The sequence below is a fragment of the Lactuca virosa genome, chromosome 8, assembly GCF_052849685.1.
Source record: "Lactuca virosa cultivar CGN04683 chromosome 8, Lactuca_virosa_CGN04683_v6, whole genome shotgun sequence".
Lineage (NCBI taxonomy): Eukaryota > Viridiplantae > Streptophyta > Magnoliopsida > Asterales > Asteraceae > Lactuca > Lactuca virosa.
The window spans coordinates 126,371,487-126,379,955 of NC_136433.1; positions in this window are offsets into that span (position 1 = coordinate 126,371,487).

Consider the following 8,469-nt stretch of genomic DNA (forward strand, 5'->3'; position numbering starts at 1 on the left):
GGTTGTCAAGCTTTTAGATGCGGGGATCATGTATTCTATTTCTGATAGTCCACGGGTTATTCCCATTCAAGTGGTGCCTAAGAAAGGAGGGATGACAGTAGTGACAAACAAGAAGAACGAGCTCATACCAACTCGAACGGTAACCGGTTGGCGAGTGTGCATCGATTACCGAAAGCTAAACGATGCCACTCGTAAAGACCACTTTCCCCTTCCTTGTATTGATCAAATGCTTGACCGATTATCTGGTCATAGCTATTATTGTTTCTTAGATGGATTTTCAGGTTACTTCCATATTCCTATTGACCCAATTGATCAAGAGAAGACGACTTTCACTTACCCAAGTGGAACATTTTCCTATCGACGCATGCCTTTTGGGTTATGCAATGCGCATGCGACCTTTCAAAGATGCATGACGGCGATATTCCACGACATGGTGGAAAATTTTATGGAAGTATTTATGGATGATTTTTCAGTTTTTGGCTCTTCTTTTCATGATTGTTTTACTAACCTTGACTTGATGCTTGCTAGGTGTGAAAAGACCGATTTAATCTTAAATTGGGAAAAATGTCATTTCATGGTGAAAGAGGGCATAGTCTTAGGTCATATAGTATCCAAGGCGGGGATTAAGTTGGATCGGGCAAAAATTGATACTATTGCTAAATTACCCCCACCGACTAATGTGAAGGGCGTTATGAGTTTTTTAGGTCACGCGGGTTTTTACCGCCGTTTTATAAAAGATTTTTCTAAAATAACTAGACCTTTAACTCAATTACTTTTAAAAGATGCACCTTTTAATTTTTCTAAAGAGTGTCTAGCTGCTTTTGAGATTTTGAAAGAAAAATTAACTAATGCCCCAATCATTATCGCCCCGAATTGGAACCTGCCCTTTGAAATAATGTGTGACACGAGCAATTTTGCCTTAGGAGTCGTGCTTGGCCAAAGGGTTGACAAGCACTTTCGACCCATTTATTATGCAAGCAAGACCTTAAATTCAGCCCCAGAAAACTACACCACAACTAAAAAATAATTATTAGTCGTGGTGTATGCCTTTGACAAATTCCGCCCCTATATTATTTTATCTAAATTCACTGTTTTTACTGACCACTCTACTACTAAGTACTTGTTTGCCAAGCAGGATGCGAAGCCAAGATTGATCTGATGGGTGCTTTTACTACAATAATTTGACATCGAGATCAAGGATAAGAAAGGGATGGAGAATATAGTTGCTGACCATCTTTCTAGATCAGAAAATCCAAAGAGGGAAGAGATAGACAACATGGGTATTGAAGATAGCTTCCCCGAAGAGTATTTGATGGTGATCATGTGGGCAGAACCATGGTATGCGGATATTGCAAATTACTTGGCTGGCGACTACCTTCCAAAAGGACTCACTCATCAACAAAAGAAGAAGCTCTTTTCAGAAATTAAATATTATTTCTGGGATGAGCCATATCTTTTTAGGAGCTGTGCGGATGGAATCATAAGAAGATGTGTTTTTGGCAAAGAAATTTGAGATATATTAGAGCATTACCACAATGGACTGGCAGGAAGACATCATGGGGTACAATTCACTGCTAAGAAAGTGTTTGATGCGGGGTTCTATTGGCCTACTATCTTCAAGGATGTTGCTACTTACATAAGGGAATGTGATGCTTGCTAAAGAACGGGTAATATTTCAGCAAGGAATGAAATGCCTCAAAGGAATATTCAAGTTTGTAAAATCTTTGATGTGTGGGGTGTGGATTTCATGGGACCATTTCCTTCATCCAAAGGGAATAAGTACATACTTGTGGCAGTGGATTATGTGTCAAAGTGGCCAGAAGAGCAAGCATTACCAACCAATGATGCAAGGGTTGTGGTTAAATTCTTAAAGAAATTATTTTCTAGATTTGGAGTACCCAAGGCGTTAATTAGTGATAGGGGAACCCACTTTGCTAATGATCAGCTAGCAAAAGTGTTGCAAAAATATGGGGTACGCCATTGATTTTCAACACCTTACCATCCACAAACAAATGGGCAAACCAAAATTACAAATAGGGCACTCAAAAGAATATTGGAGAGATCGGTGGGGAGTAATAGAAAAGATTGGGCGAAAAAATTGGATGATGCACTTTGGGCATTTAGGACCGCATTCAAGACACCCATTGGAACCACACCATATAAATTGGTTTATGGTAAAAATTGTCATTTACTCGTGGAGCTTGAACACAAAGCCTATTGGGCTTTGAAAATATGCAATTTTGAGCCAAATGAGCTGCGTGCAAATCGAATTTTTGAAAATGAATGCTTTGGAAGAATTGAGGAATGAGTCTTACACTAACTCATTGATTTATAAAGACAAGACCAAAATATGGCATGATGCAAGGTTGAAAGGTAATAAGGAGTTTGAGGAAGGGCAAAAAGTTCTATTGTATAATTCAAGACTTAAGCTATTTCCGAGAAAATTATGCACCTGTTGGTCCGGGCCTTTTACAGTTAAGCATGTCTATCCATATGGGGTGATTGAGCTATGGAGTAAAGATGGGTCGAGCTTTAAAGTCAATGGGCATCGGGTTAAGAGATATGAATAAGGAATGCCAAAAGACGAAGGAATTGAAGAAGGGTTAGACTTGGAGGAAGCTGCTGAAACGTAGAGCGGGAAGGAGTCTAGCTAAAGACTCCTAAAAAAGAAGCGCTTACGGGAGGCAACCCGCTGCTAGAGTTTGCTTTCTTTTTACCTTTCCTTTTCCTTTTACTTTTCGTCTTTTATTTTCTTTTGTGTAGTTTTCTTAGGATTTGTCAATCTAAATCTTCTTATTAAGTCTAAAATGATTGCTTGAGGACAAAAAAAGTTTGAGTGTGGGGTGTGGTGGATTTATATTAAAGAGAGTAAACCTTGGATCTATATTAAGTCTAAAATGATTGTTGGGTTTTGAGCATTCTAACACTCCTATGGTGTACATGCAACCCTATAAACCTTGGATCTATGTTTTCTCTATTATACATGCAAATATTAACTATTCCAAGGTTTCACCCTAACTAGCATATTATGAAGCACCTATACTACAAAGTTCTAGTTAGATGACATACCTTTTGATGTAGCTTGATGTCTTCAAGCTTTAAGAGCTTAGCCCCAATAGTGTGGAAGCCTCAAATGGAATCACAAATCACCAAAACACCTTGGAAGAACTTGAGAGAATATGTATGCACACTAAAATCGGTCCACTCTTATTTTCACACACTTGTGCCAATTTTGTGAGCCAAGAACCCCTTTATATATTATGGAGGATTAGGGTTACATCCATGTAAACCCTAATACCCATGACCTTTCATTTACATAGGATCCATGGGTTAAAAGCTCCATAGACCATCCATGAAAGCTTAGCCCAACCTAAATGAACTTGGCCCATTCCATATATATAAGAGTCCATATTTAATTAGTTCTTTTTGATCACTTAATTAATTCTAAATTAATTCTTGATCAATACTAATTAAATAATATGATTCCATATTAATATATTAGAACTTATAATATATTAATATAAATCATAAATATACTATTCTCAAAAGACTATCCATATAAATTGTGTCGGTGAAGTGCAACCCAAATGGACCATGCCGGGTCGGGTCAAGTACATAACAAATATAGTTATGGACTTAGACATTAATCCAACAGTCTCCCACTTGGATAAGTCTAAAACTATTATTGAGTATGACTTCAAAACCTAACTGGCAATCGTAGCTCTTAAAGCCGCTGTCGAACTCTGACCTTGTCAATGACTTGTCCATTAGATAAGGGATCATAAAATCCTCCATTCTAGATATCATATGGACTGAGACATGGATTATAATCATTCTCTCTGTCCATTTGTTGTTTCCCGATTTTCGATTTATGATGACTGACTGATTGAACAAATCAAATCAGTCCTGGCTTGGCCAAGCACTCACATGTGTCATCGCTAAATCATCGAGGGGCCCACAGATATCGCTTTTATCCCGAAGGTAAAAGGAATGGATAAACTTCGACTCATATGGCTTGTTCTACTACTTGTTGAATCATACACAAAGGCACGTTTTATAACATCGAGTTACCAAATGCGTTTTCGTGCAATCAACGTATAACCAACTCATAGTAACAACTCATATCTCTAGGTTTGAAGAATATAAGATATTATCGTCTCATGATCACTCGTGATAAAATCCATGAAGTGATTCAAATGAGCGCGGGTTGAATCCAATACTCAGAACTTATGAGCACTCATGAGTGTTGTAGCACCACTTTGTCCACCAACTTGGACCTCTACAAACCAACCCATAACAGTCTTGATTCATATCTACTTCCTACATATGACCGACTGTGGATGGTTTGAATAACTTAATCATTCAGGAAGAGCGACTTAGTTATTCTGGAAGTCAAAACATGCAAAGTGAAACACAAGAATAAATGAATCAAATATGGTATCAAACCCTATGAATATAAATAAACACTTTTATTTATCACCATACTGATTACTCATTATTCATTGTTTCGGTTTTATCAACTTTATACTTGAATTAAAAACCCTAGTTGTCCCATGCTCCAAGCATGTACACTATGTTTTTCTTAAACAATAGTTTTGCCATACACCAAGTATGCACTCTATGTTTGTCTATGATCCTTACTTTGTGAAATAAACCAATTGAACATAATTTCAATGATTCTAATTTCACACTCCCAAATCCTTATCGAAAAATGTGAGAATTTCAAATTCCTATCATTTATCGAAATCTGTTTAGATTTTAAACTTATATGCACTGACCCTCCTGTAATGAATATATACAAAGTCACAAAGACTTGTCAACAGTCATTATAAGGTATTCCAATGGAGATCAACTCCATGGAAACTAAGTTTCATATTCAAAGTACATTGCTTTAGACATGCTTCTTGCATTAAGTTTTCTAATCTTACACAGATAACTTCCACCTATGGAGACAACTCCATATTCTCATTTTGACTATCACTTCTGATTAAGAGATGCCTCTTTTCAGAATATGTCAATATGGTCCTTCCAAAATTAGCACTATACTTCCAACTGTCCCTGAGCAACCAATCTTTGGTAAACCTCAGATTTTCCTCGACAATTGCTTAATCATTTTAGTCATATCCAATTCTAAACCTTTTCCCTTTTAATGCCTCTGGGCATTTGGAAAAATTTAGAAATGACAAATATTATAGCACATGCAATCGATCCTGTACCCAAAGCAAACGGTACACGATTCATGATGTCTCACATAAAGACATGATTCTAGACCAGTCTTTTGCTACAATATTTTTATTTGCCATGTTTTCAAAAATTTGACTATGAAAAGGGATGTCGTAATCATAATCGAATTTTGAGAACGCAATATATAGAATTTCCGTAAGTTGAACGAGTCCAACATGAACTTCATATATATATTCTTGACTAAAGATGATTAAGGTCTCAATCTAAGCCTTTAGAACTGAAATGAAGTATATCCTCTCCCTTAATTATAGCAAAACAACTTTTTCAATCCTTGCAGCCTCACGAATTGAAACTTTTGTTTTCTATAATTAACATTGCTAACTTGCAACACTAACAATAATTATCATGCTCCCACTAACATGATGATTAATAGCATAACACTTATGCTCCCACTAGCTTTGACATGTACTCAGAAATCACCTTGACTTTTAGAAATCAATACTTTATTGACTTTCTTACCAAAGTTCAGATTTCTAATACGAGATGCTTTGATAAAACTTTATCAAAATCATACACCTTTCCTTAGATAGCATGCATGTGTGTCTAAACAATTTCAGAACTATGAAAAGGGATGTCGTAATCATAGTCTCAATTGTTTAGACCTTTTGCCATCTGCTTCAAATCTACTTGGTGGAAGTGTTTCCTCACCATCATTTTCATGAATCGGAGAGAAACCTTATGACCCTTAGATTTTATGGTGTATGTGTTCTTATCCATGTGAATCGTCAAAACCATAGTCACAAGACAAGGATAATGACAAATCCAAACTCATATGGACTGAACTTATACAATCTTAACTTCTTGCCACCTGGCAGTACAGGGCCTGCCATTGCTTCCAAGTTGTTATGCAACCAATTGAGAACTTTCAGAACTCCTATGCAAAGCCAACTTTAACTGGAATGGGCACAGAATATGTCAACACGATAGGTTATAAACCTCAAGTCGTGTGCTAGTGAAGAACCTCAGGTTTTATTCTTGATTAGTTCTTGAAATTCTTTTTAGGATCTTTAAGACTCCCACTATCCTCTTGACATATAAGACTATCTTGCCAAATATTCAAGAGATAGTGCGGATTCTTTATCAAGACAAACATTTCACACAATTGGCCTTAGTTGGTCTTTGTTTTATCCAAAACATCACAACTTACCAATTTCAAATGTACAAGAGTAGGACACTTTTACTCTTACATTTGACAAGTGTTTTAAACCTTTCTTTAAGATATGTCACTCAAGTTCCAATCTTGGAGTATGACTCTAAGAATTGTTTTGGAACGAAGTATGACTCATCTTCCTGATCTAACCATTTCAACAATTCATGACTCCTCTTCTTAGTCATAAGAATGCACTAAGATGACCTTTAAAGGACTAATTGTGATATGATTTCTAAATCATTAACATGATCACAAACATGATACTAAAGTACTCTCCCATCTTTTCAGATTTGAGAAACTTTTATCTTTCTGCCTAATTTGATTCTTCCCATTCGTTCTGCCATACATTGAGACTTTTCCAATGTTTCAGAATTATACTTAAACTTGTAAGTATAACCATATTTACTAAACTTTAGTAAATCAAAACGAGCTTTGTGGTGGACATGACCAGTGCACAAGAATGTGTACTCGATCCCTTTAGTCCTTCACTTGACTCACACATCCATGTGAACAAGTAATTAGTCTTGATTTTCCAATGCTTGAAAGTTCTCATTCATCATACTATTCAACTTGCATGATTCCAAGTTTCGGTCCAATTGAAACTTGGGCGATGAGGAACTTTCCTGATTTGGTAAATTTAGACACTACCACAAATGAAAGAATCAAATCCATTTTCCAATATTGCTGTCAGTGGAATCATATAAGCAACAATTTTCCACAAATGCCATTGTAAGGATACTTCAAATAAATAAAATTAAACAATTTTCTTTTATTTTAAAACTTTGCGGAAAAACTTATCCTTACAATCCACATGGAAAACTGTTGTTATCTATTCCTTAGCAATATATCATAACTTCTTAAGCAACTGCTCAAAATTCTGATGCGATCGAAATCCACCTTCGCGATCAGAATCAGCATATACTTCCTTTAAGATTTCTCTCTATTCTTTGATTCTTAAAACATCAACATGTGACCCAGTCACATCATGTAATGAGGATCTCAGAATAGAACTTAACAGAGTTAGATAATGGGCTCTACCTGATGTAGAGTCAAACTTATTGACTTTAACATCCTTAGGTAAATTTGGCAGCTTTGCAATCAACGCCCCTTCCTTTGGCAAAATAAACATATGGACCCTTTGGTAATGGGACTATCTCAGACTTAGCCTTTCTCTTTACCATTTGGTCAACCGGGTTGACTATGGCCAATCTGTGACATCCCCAATTTCACGGCCAGAAAAGACCGATTTCGTTTATGCTTTTTAAAATAAAATCAGAGTAATCATTTGATTATAAGTGTTACGGAATTTGTTCCCAAAACCAAACATGATAAAAATTTATCAAAACCTTTCTTTAAGAAATATATATTTTTATTTCATAAAAAAAAACCTCAGGATGTCATGTTCCGATACAGATCAAAAGCATAAACAAGACATTACAAACCTTACACAGTTATTTACAACTACTGGCCTATAATCCAAAATCACTCATCATCATCATCCGACTATGCTTGGGGTCCACTACCTGTAATATAAAAAGCTGAGTGGGTCAGGCTTGGAAGCCTGGTGAGCATATAGGGTTTTCAACCCACAATAAATAATAAACTCTTTAAGTTTATCAATCAACAAATAATTTATTAAGTTCCATCAACCAAAAACAACCCTAATTACCCATTCCCGTTATCCTCACCTTACGTCCCTAAAACAACTATCACAAGGAACCTAGCCTAAGGATTTTCATTAGGGGTGACAACTTTGCTTCGGGGATTCCTCAGCAATTATGTCAAATTAGGCAACCTACATGGTGACAACACTGCTTTCCTCAGCAATTTATGTCAAACAAGACAACCTAACACAAAATGACCAATAAGGTGACAACATTGCTTTCTTCAGCAATTTATGTCAAATAAGGTAAACACCGGGGTGACAACATTGTTTTCCTTCAACAATTTATGTCAAATAAAACAACCAACAATAGGTGACAACATTGCTTTCTTCAGCAATTTATGTCAAATAAGATCACCAGACATAAAACAATCAGTATGGTGACAACATCGCTTTCCCTCAGCAATTTATG